General features: G+C 37.3%; 1 pseudogene; it reads left to right on the top strand.

The window, feature by feature from the left end:
• Positions 1-4,443: 4,443 nt before the first annotated feature.
• LOC121032644 (coiled-coil domain-containing protein 167-like) lies at positions 4,444-4,725 on the top strand (annotated as a pseudogene).
• Positions 4,726-13,021: the final 8,296 nt, after the last annotated feature.

The following is a 13,021-nucleotide window of genomic DNA, read 5'->3' on the forward strand; positions in this document are numbered from 1 at the left end:
TTTGTTTTGTTTTGCTATCATTCAGTTGAAAATATTGTGGAGAATTTTCTCTGTAATGTTATTTTTGACCTAGTGATATTTAGGAGTGTTTTGGGGGTTTTTCCCAAAATTTTTTTTTCAGGTATCCCTTTATTACTAATTTAATATTTAATTCTACTTTGTCAGAACTATTCTGTATATATTAATTCTTTGGATTTTATGAAAATGATCCTATTATCTGAACTAAGGTATAATCTTCTGTCACTGTTTGTCATGTCAGGATTCTAAACTCTATGCTGTCTCCTACTTTTTAAGCCCTCACCAGAAGGCTACCCTACCCAGAATCAGCTTTTAGTCCTAGCTGAGTTCTGATCAATTTTCAAATTGAGTTATTCTTTCCCTTTAGCTATGCCTGCCTAAGTGTGGAATGACACAAGTACTTTTTATGTCTCAGCCTTCACTCCATAGAGCAACAAACAACAGACATTAAAATGGAACATTTGGGAGTTTACTTAGCTTCTGTGTGATTGGAATGACATAGGATGTCCAAGTTGAATTCAAGACCATGCACAGTTCCTCTATTACTTCAAATCCATCAGATAAGTGAATTCCTTTGTGGAAACTTCAGCTATTAGAGGAAAATCATGTCACTGTATATCTCTTCTCTTCTTCCTTTCCTTCTCCATAGTTTTTCATGATGTATTTTATTATGCAAATTTTTATGTGCCAGGCCACAGAATGAACAATGGCTAGCAAAATCTTTGTTAAGATGAGTAAAAAAAGGTATGCCATTAATAATAACTGTTTTTGTTTTCATTAAATTCTGTTAAGTTCATTTAGTTCATAAGCAACTATTGGAGACAAAAAGACCATATGTTTCTATTTCCACATATACATATCTTTACATATTTAAGAAGTTCCCCTATACTTCTTCCCATACTTAATTTTTCAATAATTAACAACGTCAGAAAGAACCTGCTTCCTGACAGAACACAAATCTTCAAATAATTGAAAATGCACTTACCTTTTCTTACAATTGGATGGCCCAAGCTCCATCTATTATTTCTTCTAGGAATTAGAATTAACTTCAATCCTATCTTTACAGCTAGAAAAGTTTGCACTAAGTTATAGTTAATCACAATCATCATGCCATAGGAAGATGGTAGGAAAAAATAAATTATACCCACATACATATATATTAGATAAATTATTAGCTAGGTTTATCTGCATATCAAGATACATCTATATCTATATCTGTCTATATCATTTATATATTATATATATTATACTATATGTATATATCTAAAGCTCTTTCCACATATATAGATGGAAACATATGTCTATAGATACATATCTAGATGGATAGTTGGATAGATAGATGATAGATAGATAGATAGATAGATAGATAAAAGAGAGCAAGAAAGAAAACAAGTAGGTTCTAGAGTTCTCATTTCTGCAGCTGGCCACAAAGCTGGGCTGGTATATTTAACATTTTCTCCACTGCTCATTCAACATTCCTCTTGTCCTCAACCAAGACCTAGTTTTTGGGAGTCTTTTACTAGTGGAGCAATCCATATCACAAATTCTGAAGATTCACAATGTGATTAAGATCATAATATACTTTATATTTTAACCTGAGAAACTTTTGACTATGAGAGTGATATTAGTAATTATGTTAGTAATAAGATGTATAAATGAAGACAGTTTCAGGCAAACCAGGACATTTGGCTGCCCTATGTATATGTGAATTTCTTTTTTTTTTTTTAAGGTTTCAGAAATATTTTTATTTATTTAATTTTTTTAATATAAAACTTGTTGTCAAATTGGTTTCCATACAACACCCAGTGTATATGTGAGTTTTTATATTGCTTCACAACACAGCAGTAGGAGGAGGAACTTCAGAATATGCCATGTGTTCCATAAACACTTCTTATCTCCCTTATATACTAGTATATTAATTTCTCCATTAGAGTCAAGATTAAGTACCTGATATGTCAACTATAATTCAATAATAAAACTTTAAAAAAAGAGTAAGTATCCTAACAGACATAGGGGGAAGGGAAGAATTGCCCCTTCTATGTCTGATGGCTCACTACAATCATGAAGAGCCAAAAATGCTATGTGGCAATTCAAATCTACAATTAAAATGAAGTATTGTATCATCTTCTAAAGAAAGATTCCTTCTTGGGTATGAAGACTACTACACCTGAAGTTTCTAAAGTCAAATTATTAGTAAGCAAGCATCCTCTGAATGGTTCATTATATGTTGTACTGAAAAGCACATATCACATTTCCATCATATGTTTCTCAGTCACTCTACTTTGTTTATGGGAAAAAAGCATTGTATGTCAGAAAACATCTCTTAATTGGCTTTATAACTAATTTCTCAAAAAGGCAGACCATATATATCAGTCCCACTTTTTCTTAGTGATGGTAAAGCCAGTGAATTGCTTCAGAATAGGCTCATTACTAGACTTTTTTTTTCTTTTTTGTTGCAAAATAAATTTCTTGAATTAGAAGCAATGTAGTCTAGGATATTACAGTGGTGAATAAGACATTCAGATAGAATGATAGTATTGCTGGTAGATGCGTGTTAGGAAGTCAGTGCAAATCCATATGCTATGTAAGTGCAGCCCAAATGAGAACAAATCATTTCCCAATCCATAATGGATGGTTTCCAATGTAACTGTTCTTACAGCAGATGACTAGCTAGTCTTCTTGGATATACTGATAGATTGGGCATTCAGTAGTAGTATCCAGATTGGCTTTGTTGGGATCATCCATATTTTTTAACCCATGAATTATTTTATTTTCACTTTGATCTCTTTTTCAGGAGCCAAATGAACCAGCACAGAGGTGGCTGAGTGTGAAACAATAAGATAAAAAGATAGAAAGATGGATGGATGAATAGATAGATAGATAGATAGATGATCCCCATTTCCTGAAACAAGCCTCCTAAACACTTGTAAATAGCGATGCTAGGAGAACCTTTGGTGGTAACATTTAGTCTTTGACCAGTTCCCAGCACAGAGCTCCTAAAACTCTTATAATTTCCTAAGCGATTAGAACACTAGGAGTATCTTTTGTTGTAATATTTTGTCTTTGACCCTGGTTCCTGAAACAGAGATTCTAAATCTCTTGGAATTGCCTGGATATCCTTTGTTCTAATGAGATGACCCTGAGTGAGTTTCTGGATGGCTTCTGGATATAGGCTTGTCATCAGAAAGATCAAGCCATGATCAAGTTTGTAATTTTCAGCCCTATCTTCCATTCTCCAGAGAGGAGAGAGGGGCTGGAAGTGGAATTAATAATTGATCATGCCACCTGAGAAAGTTTCCATAAAAATCCCAAAATTGCAGGTTGGTGAAAACATTCATATACTGGGAGAATGATGTACTCTAATTTCAGAGGGAAAGAGGCTCCTGTACTTCCAGATCTGGCCGTACATATTTCTTCATCTGGTTATTAATGTTATCATATCCTTTATCATATGATAAACTGGCAAATAGAAGTAAGTGTTTTCCTGAGTTCTGTGAGCTGTTCTAGCAAATAATTGAGTCCAAGAGGGAGGTCATGGGAACGTCCAATTTGTAGCCAATTTGTAGACAGAAACTGTGGATAACCCAGGGGCTTACTACTTGCAATTGGCTTCTAAGGTGTGGGGCAGTCTCATGGGACTAATTCCTTAATCTGTGGGGTTTGCACTAATTCCTTTTATGTTGGAATTAAACTGAATTATAGGACACCCAGCTGAGGTCACAGAGAATTTCTTGATGTGGAGCAAGAAATATTCCACACATCTTGTGTCAGAAGTATTGTGAGTGTGGTAGTAATGTGAGAAACCAGTGTACATTTCATAAAAATACATCATTTATGTTGTCATATAATGGGTTTATTATTGTTACTCTCAATAAATTATTTAGTAAGTATTTTAACTTTTCCTCAATTTTAGTTTCTAACATAGTAAGTATCAAAACATACAATCCATAGACACATAGATTAGTAGAACAGACTAGAATAGTAGAACAGAACAGAAAACTCAGAAATGAACCCACAAATATATGGTCAATAAATCTTTGACAAAGCAGGAAAAAATATCCAATCAGAAAAAGACAGTCTCTTCAACAAATGGTGTTGGGAAAACCGGACAGTAACATGCAAAAGAATGAAATTGGACCACTTTCTAACACCATACATAAAAATAAATTCAAAATAGATTAAAGACCTACATGTGAGACCTGAAACCATATAAATCCTAGAGGATAACATAGCCAGTAACTTCTTTGACATTGTCTGTATAGCAACTTCTTTCTAGATATGTCTCCTGAGGCAAGAGAAACAAAAGCAAAAATAAACTATTGGGATTACATCAAAATAAAAAGCTTCTGTACAGTGAGGGAAATAACAAAACTAAAAGGCAACCCACGGGTGTCCAATAATGTCTGGGGGATCCTGGCAAGTAGCATGATGAAAAAGAAGTGGGAGAATCTGGGCATTGCTCTAGAGATGGAGGAGATTGAGGAGAAGATGTCACAGTGTAGTAGGCACCTGGAGGCTGTAAACTCTAGGCTCTGAGGCAGAGATAAACCCAAACGGCCAAGAAGTCTCTAGAGAAGGAGAAAAACAGCCTGATGAACAAAGCCTTCAACTATGAGAAGAAACTAAAGTTGCTTCAGCAGGAGAACTGTTAGAACATGTTGCTCTTTGGCCATCTTCATCCTCCTGACCCTCATCTGTACCTATTAGGCAATGTGAACCTGAGATTTCTCCATAGTCAGCACAGGGTTCCCCTTGGCTCCCTGGTCACAATGAAACAAGTCCTTTAAACTTCAAGACAACAAAAGTACAGGAGCATTTCTCTTCAATGGAAACACTGGAGCAGGGCTTCCTGTTGGCCCAGCCCCTCTTGCCCCCTGGTCTTGCTGTGGGGCTTGGGTCTCCAGAAGGACTTTGTACTGGTTCCTCTCTCAGTCCAAAGGAAAAGTAATAAACAACAGCCATGCTGGAGGCATGTGGGTGGCTCAGTTGGTTAAGCATCCTACTCTTTTTTAAAAATTTTTTTTTTCAACGTTTATTTATTTTTGCGACAGAGAGAGACAGAGCATGAACGGGGGAGGGGCAGAGAGAGAGGGAGACACAGAATCGGAAACAGGCTCCAGGCTCTGAGCCATTAGCCCAGAGCCCGACGCGGGGCTCGAACTCACGGACCGCGAGATCGTGACCTGGCTGAAGTCGGACGCTTAACCGACTGCGCCACCCAGGCGCCCCAAGCATCCTACTCTTGATTTCTGCTCAGGTCTGATCTCACGGTTCATGGGTTCAAGCCCCATGTCAGGCTCTGCACTGATAACACAGAACCTGCTTGGGATTCTCTCTCTCCCTTTTTCTCGGCCCCTCCCCCACTGATGCTCTATCTCTCTCTCTCTCTCAAAATAAATAATTAAGCATTAAGAACAGCCAGGTTGCTTCTGTCTGCAAAACTTAAAAAAGTAAAATAAAATAAATAAAAAGCAGCCTATGAAATGGGAGAGAATATATTTGCAAATGATATATCTGATAAAGGGTTAGTATCCAAAATATATAAAGAACTTATATAACTCAACACCCCAAAAAACAAATAATCCAATTTAAAAATGGGCAGAAGACATGAATAGACATTTTTCCACAGAAGACCTACAGACGGCCAACAGGCACATGAAAAGATGCTCAACATCACTGATCATCAGGGAAATGCATATCAAAATTACAATGAGATTATCACCTCAAACCTCTCACGATAGCTAAAATCAACACCATATATATATATGTATATATATGCAAATGTATATTACATATATATGATGGAATATTACTCAGTCATAAAAGAGAATTAAACTTTGCCATTTGCAATGAAATGGATGGAGCTAGAAAGTATGCTAAGCGAATTAAGTCAGAGAAAGACAAATGCCATATGATTTCACTCATATGTGGAATTTAAGAAACAAAGCAAATGAGCAAAAGGAAAAAAGAGAGAGAGGCAAACCAAGAAACTAACTCTTAACTGTAGAGAACAAACTGATGGTTAGCAGAAGGGAGGTGAGTGGGGGATAGGTTAGATAGGTGATGGGGATTAAGGAGTCATTTGTTGTGATAAGCAACAGGTGTTGTATGGAAGTGTTGAATCACTATATTGTACACATGAAGCTCATACTGTATTTAAGCTAACTGGAATTTAAATAAAAACTTTTAAAAAGATACAGTTCACATAAACAAAAACTTTTTGGTATTTTCAATAAATGTTAAGACCATAAAGGGTTCTTGAGACCAAAAAGTTCGAGAACAACTTCTTTAAAGAATAGCTGTTATCTGCTGAGGGAAACAGAGGTTTGTTATTAACCTCTAGGAGACTACACTATGATACTCTTAACAGAGCTTTTCAGAGCCTGCTGACATTATAATCTGCCGTGACACTTTAAGAGCCAAATGGCAGATTTGCTTGAACATCATCTGGGACCAGGTGAAAAGCCTTATTTTTCCCTGGATCTTAGTCAAAATTGCCAGTTTGGGGACTTCTTAATAACTCACTAGAAACAAAACGATCAGATATATCATATATGGCCTCCAAAATCCTAAGATCCCAACCAAAAAAAAAAATTGAAACTTTCTTAGTAGTTGTCATTACATGATGTTACAATTTTTCTTTCTTTTAAAGGAAATATCCTGACAAGCCACAGATGAATAATTTCTAAATGTTTCACGAAGTGACAGACCACTGAATTTTTATGGGGCTTATCTTCTGACCCCTGGATGTAACAAATGCAAGTTACCAAGACAGGAAATTTCTTCATTTCTACATTCTGCTTACCAGGTCCCATGGATGACAAAATCAATGGAGTAGACCAACGTGTCCTGTGCGAAATGAGAATATAAAATTTCTTGCCGACTAATTACAGTTGATATAATCTTGATATAACAGAATAAAGGTATACCACTGCCCAAGTCAGGTAAAATCTAAACTATGCACATTTGTATACTGTAAAATGTACTCAAATTATTAATAAGTACATATCAGATGTCACTGATTGTGCTGGTTTGTTCTATTGAGGAGAATACATGCGGTTCAACTGCAACTGATGTCACCAACTGATTAAGTTTATGGTAATTGTTCTCATTCATCAAGATCCATCTATTTTCTGTACAGTCCACATTGGTAATTTAAACAGAGATATGATATGGATAACCACTCCATATCTTTTAAATTATTGATTATGGCACCAATCTCCAAGAAGCTCCCATGAACGTACTATTGTGTTTGTTTTATTATTTTTCATAAGAATAGAGAGCTTCTTCTTCTTTTTTTCTTTTTTTTTTAACTTGGCTTTTTCCAGAGCTCCAATCTAATGGGTCGTAGAATCAGCATAGGGATTCTGTCAGTTGCTGAGTACATCTAGTCTAACTATATACTTAAGGACTGGGGAACAGCCATGTGGTAATTTTGCTTTGAATAAACCTTAGCCAAAACTCCATTTACCTCCTAAATCGCATAAATTGTCACTCTGACCAGTAGGCTACTAGGGCTTTCTGAGTCCCTAAAGATTAACAGTAATTCAGATTCAGGACTCAATTATTCCAAAAATGTCTGGGTATTTTCCTTCTCCAGTCCACAGCCACCCTTTTGTGCCTATAACAAGTATCATGTAAATACCAATTAGTTTGGAGAGGACCACAGAGGAAAATTTAAGCACATACTTGGGAAATTATTGCAAAGGTCTTTCTTAAGCTTCTCCAAACCACCCCCCTCTTTCTTTTCCCAAGAGAAACTGTTCTTTACTGTTTAAGATATAGATATTGCTGGAGTAGAATTGGCTGAGGAGCTATGATCCAAATCAGATTAAGCAGGATTTTATTTCTAGGGGCCTCATGATCCCAATGAGACATCATCAAAGATATCTATGTATGAAAATATTCTGATTGCCACCTCTACTCTTCTCTGACAACTACGTACCACTGCCTTCTACCTCCCAGGAGTTCCATCATCTGCCCTACAACCAGTAGTCCTATCACAATGCTAGCATCTTTTACTTGCATCTATAGTCTGCAGAGAATAAATACAATATTTTTCAAGAATCATAGAACTCTTAGCAGTTCACCTCTCATGACTCTGTGAAGAGAATTCCTATAAATGCTCTCAAAGGTTGGAATGAATGAGCTGGAAAGGTTGAGGTGAATGAGCTGGAAACATGCAATAAATCTACCCTTGGTCCCTTTGATTGAAAGAATAATAATGATAAAAGAATAACTTCCTGCTTACAGGACCTCTCTGTATTGGCCTTTTCTTTTTAAAGATCAAACTACTCATGATGCTTGATTGACCTGTCTATCCACTCAAATGATGAACTGAAGAATTAAGCAACTATCAAAATATATATTGTTTTATTTTTTTAACGTTAATTTATTATTGAGAAACAGAGACAGAGCATGAACATGGGAGGGGCGGAGACAGGGGAGACACAGAATCTGAAACAGGCTCCAGGCTCCGAGCTGTCAGCACAGAGACCGATGTGGGGCTCGAACTCATAAACCACAAGATCATGCATGACCTGAGGCGAAGTCAGACGCCCAACCAACTGAGCCACTCAGGTGCCCAACAATCAAAATATATTTAAGCATACTCTTGATATTGGTCAAATGGAGGCTGATTAAAAAAATAAATGCATGGGGTGCCTGGGTGGCTCAGCTGGTTAAGTGTCCGACTTCAGCTCTGGTCATGATCTTGTGGTTCGTGGGTTGGAGCCCCACATAGGGCTCTGTGCTGACAGCTCAGAGCCTGGAGCCTGCTTCAGATTCTGTCTCTCTCTTTATCTCTCTCTCTCTCTCTCTCTCTCTCTCTCTCTGCCCCTCCCCAACTCGTGTTCTGTCTTTCTCTGAAATAAACATTAAAAAATAAAAAATAAATGCATGCCTTCTCAATCTAGACCAGTTTTTAAAATAAACTCTAATTTTTAGAGAAGTTTCAGGTTCACAGTAAAACTGAAAATAAGGGTCAGAAATAGCTCATGATCCCCTTGTCTCTACCCATGCACAGTCTCCCCCATGACCAACATCCTGGACCAGAGTGATACATTTGTTCAATTGATAAACCTCCATACTGTCACATCATGATTATTCAAAGTTGATAGTTTATTGGGTTGTACATTCTGTGGATTTGGACAAAAGTATAATGTTATGTATCTACTGTTACAATATCATACAGAGTAGTTTCACTGTCCTAAAATGTCTTTGTGCTCTATTTATCTATTACCTCCACCAAACACTCCCTATTTCCTGGCAACTGCTGATCTTTTGGCTGTCTCCATCATTTTGCTTTTTCTAGAATGTCATATAGTTGGAATAATACAGGGTGCAGCATTTTCAGACTGGCTTCTTTCACTTAGTAATAAGCATCTAAGCTTCTTCAATGTCTTTTTTGATAACTCATGTTTTTTTAGTACTGAATAATATCCCATTGTCTGAATACACACAACTTATTCATCCATTCACCTACTGAATTTTGGACAATTATAAATAAAGCTACTCTTAAAATCTGTGTGTTTGGCATGCCTGGGTGTCTCAGTCAGCTGAGCATCTGACTCTTGATTTTGGCTTAGATCAGATCCCAGGGTCATAAAATCAAGCCCCATGTCAGATTCCACACTGAGCATGAAGCCTGCTTGAGATTCTCTCTTTTTCTCCATCTGCCCCTCTACCCCTCTACCCCCTGTATGCTATCTCTAAAATAATAATAATAATAATAATAATAATAATAAAACAAAAATCTGTGTGTTTATAGATGTGTGCTATAAACATAGATGTGATTTTTGTGTAAACATAATTTTCAACTCCTTTGTGTAAATACCAAGGAGCACAATCACTGGATCATATGGGAAAGTGTATGTTTAGTTTTGTAAGAAACAAACTGTCTTCCAAATTTGCTGTACCAATTTGCATTCCCACTAGCAATGGATGACTGTTTCTATTGCTCAGCATCCTTACCAGCCTTTGGTGTTGTCAGTCTTTTGGATTTTGGCCATTCTAATAGGTATGTAGTGGTATCTCATTGTTTTTTAATTTGTATTTTTCTGATGACTTATTATGTGGAGCATCCTTTCATATGCTTATTTTCCATCTGTATCTCTAAGGTGAGATGTCTGTTAAAGTCTTTGGCCCATTTTTTAAATAAGGTTGTCTGTTTTCTTATTGCTGAGTTTGGTATCCAAAAACTACTTTGGATGTTTGTTATCCAAATATACAAAAGATGCCCAATAAAGGCACTCTTTATCAGAAATATATTTTGTAAATATTTTCTCCTAGCCTGTGGCTTGTCTTTTTACTTTCTTGCCAGTGTCTCACAGAGCAGAAATTTTTAATTTTAATTAAGTCCAGCATACCATTTCTTTTTGTTATAGATTGTGACCTTGGTGTTGTAATCCAGGCCATTTTTACTGAAATATTCAGATAATTAAGCAAATGAAGGGTTTAGAGCATAATTTATCTAAATTATCATTGCCATAGTCATATACTATATGTCAATGATCTTACTGTTTCTATAATTCAGCAAGGCCAATATTAGTATTAAATTCTAAGTTCTTTGATGATTCATATAAGTAATGAAATGTCATTGTTAAGAGTACATCATAAATTAAAAATATAGGCTAAATATATTTCTTCAGAATATTCAAGTGAGAAAACATAAGTATATTTCACTGTTTTCTCTCAGCTTCAATTTCACTTCAGGGAACCTCTTTGCAAATCCTTTTAAAGTGGTGAGTTAAAGGAAGGAAGAGAGCTTGTGAGGAGCCTAAATTTGGCTAAATTTAGATACGTAAATGAATCTGCAGGGCTTGCTTATACTCCATAGGCAGTCTGTGCAATTTTTCTTTTTCCTTCCTTCTTACTCCACCCCCAATTAAAAGAGTGTTTCAGGGGCGCCTGGGTGGCGCAGTCGGTTAAGCGTCCGACTTCAGCCAGGTCACGATCTCGCGGTCCGTGAGTTCGAGCCCCGCATCAGGCTCTGGGCTGATGGCTCAGAGCCTGGAGCCTGTTTCCGATTCTGTGTCTCCCTCTCTATGCCCCTCCCCCGTTCATGCTCTGTCTCTCTCTGTCCCAAAAATAAATAAATGTTGAAAAAAAATTAAAAAAAAAAAGAGTGTTTCAGTTATGGGGTCAAATTCCCTGTGTTGACCTAGCTTTTTGGCTGCTTTGTGAGGGTAGAAGTCTGTACACCACAGAGAGGTGGCATTTAGTTCTCTTATAGTTAAGAAGTGAATGGCACTAGTGAATGGAGATGGGCATTTCTATTCTCCTGAGGCGATAATATGGATTAAGAAGAATTTTCTTAGTATCCCCTAGAAATGGATTCACCATTTCTGCTAAAATGGCATGCAGTCCTGGGATGATGCCAAAAAAAAATTACAATTTTGAGTCATATTGGAAATTGGAGAAACACACAGACCTGATGAGGGAGCATGAGGCAGGCTGAGGGGCAAAGTATAAGCTAGCATGCCCCCTCCCACGCCAGTGGGATCTGTGTGATATTCTTTGGATACTTCAACTACCCAAGAACAAAGGAAGGGAGTTTAAATGCTTGCCATGATAATGTGGAAAACTAAGACAAATGAAAAATTAAATTCCCTTACTGCCTATAGCCCATTAACAAGTTCTTGAAACCAGCAGAGTGACCTCCCTCTAGAAGCTCAGCTACCTCAATAATGACACTTTGCTAGGGGCAAAAGAGAACCTTAGCTTAACATTATCCCAACCTCTAGGATCCTGTAAGTCAACTTCCTTTATCTCAACTGCCCCAAGATACATGCTGGCAATCATATTCCAAGCTTATGGCCCCTCGATATACATCTGAAGGGTCTCATGACTGAAGTTTTATTAAATGGTAATAAATGGCATTTCCCTAGCAATAGCTAGCCCTTCGAGGTCCTGGAAACCTTGCTTCTAAAATTCCTTGGAGACTTACTCTTACCCCTCCCAATCTGAGGGTATATAATGAATTACATGTCACTACCCCAGTGCAGCTCTTCCTGCCCGTGGGTCCTGTCCCCATACTTTAATGAAATCACCTTTTTGCACCAAAGACATCTTCAAGAATTCTTTCTTAGCCATCGGCTCTGGACCCCATGAGCCCCCCATCACCCCAAAACTTTACCAGACCTACTCATGAAGAGAGGCCCTTGAAACAAATTGGTGCCATTTGTAATGAGATAAAAGGTCTGTCAGCCACCCAGAGTAAACTTTGCCATGTTGTCATGTGTTATTTTAGAATCAAAGACTATTGGATAGGGGCGCCTGGGTGGCTCAGTTGGTTAAGCATCCGACTTCAGCTCAGGTCACGGTCTCACGGTCTGTGAGTTTGAGCCCCGCGTCGGGCTCTGGGCTGATGGCCCGGAGCCTGGGGCCTGCTTCCGATTCTGTGTCTCCCTCTCTGTCTGCTCCTCCCCCATTCATGCTCTGTCTCTCTCTGTCTCAAAAATAAATAAACGTTAAAAAAAATTAAAAAAAAAAGACTATTGGATATAAAAATATAAACAAGTTATTGTTTTTAGCCTTATTTCAAATTGTCAGGTGCTTAAATAACAGAGGTATTTTGTTTTGTTTTGTGTGTTGCAGGTTAACAGAGAACCAGCCAAATTACTTAAGTAATGGATATTTGATTGCCAGAATAAATATCAAAAGATTTAGAAATATAATCAGGAAACTGCCAGCAACCCAAGTAGCTGTACAGGTTGTCTACTAATTACATCTCTTCCTCATTGTGTGTCTGATTTTTTTCTGAGTTGAAATCACTTCTCTCTTCTAATAGCTATCTGTGCTAACTCACTGTTTTCAGCCCCATCATAGCTTTGACTTTCATAGGGTTCTAAGCTTGCCATACTTCCAACTCCAGTTCTGTGCACTGATTTGTTGCCTTTCTAACCCAAACCAAGTGGTTTCTTCACTTTCACATTCCTAAGAGAGAAAATGTGAGGACCAGCTAACTTTGAAGGTCAGTACACCCTAATTTTATATAATTGAT

The sequence above is a fragment of the Herpailurus yagouaroundi genome, unplaced genomic scaffold (genome assembly GCF_014898765.1).
Source record: "Herpailurus yagouaroundi ecotype Mexico unplaced genomic scaffold, PumYag 142, whole genome shotgun sequence".
NCBI classification, from domain to species: Eukaryota; Metazoa; Chordata; class Mammalia; order Carnivora; family Felidae; genus Herpailurus; species Herpailurus yagouaroundi.